This window comes from Lonchura striata, chromosome 22 (genome assembly GCF_050655825.1).
Source record: "Lonchura striata isolate lonStrDom1 chromosome 22, ASM5065582v1, whole genome shotgun sequence".
Taxonomy (NCBI): domain Eukaryota; kingdom Metazoa; phylum Chordata; class Aves; order Passeriformes; family Estrildidae; genus Lonchura; species Lonchura striata.
This window is the reverse complement of record NC_140724.1, coordinates 7,217,671-7,218,066: the sequence shown is the minus strand read 5'-3', so window position 1 is coordinate 7,218,066 and position 396 is coordinate 7,217,671.

Sequence of the window (396 nt, the reverse complement as noted above, 5' to 3'; positions counted from 1 at the left end):
GGCCACGGAGCGCTGGCACCGGCGGCGGAGCTGTCACCAGGGAGTGCCACCAGTGGGCCACCCCCGAGGTGCTGCCATCGGGGATGGCGGCAGGTTTGTCACCGAGGGGTGCCACCACCGTGCCACCCCCGAGGCTCCGCCACCGGCGGCAGGGCTGTCACCGAGGGGTGCCACCACCGTGCCACCCCCGAGGTTCGGGCACCGGCGGCAGGTTTGTCACCGAGGGGTGCCACCGGCGGCAGGGCTGTCACCGAGGGGTGCCACCACCGTGCCACCCCCGAGGCTCCGCCACCGGCGGCAGGGCTGTCACCACCACCGTGCCAGCCCCGGGTGCCACCAGCCCTCCGGCCAGCAGCCCGGCGGTTGGCCCGCCGTGTCCCAGCGCCAACGGCGGGT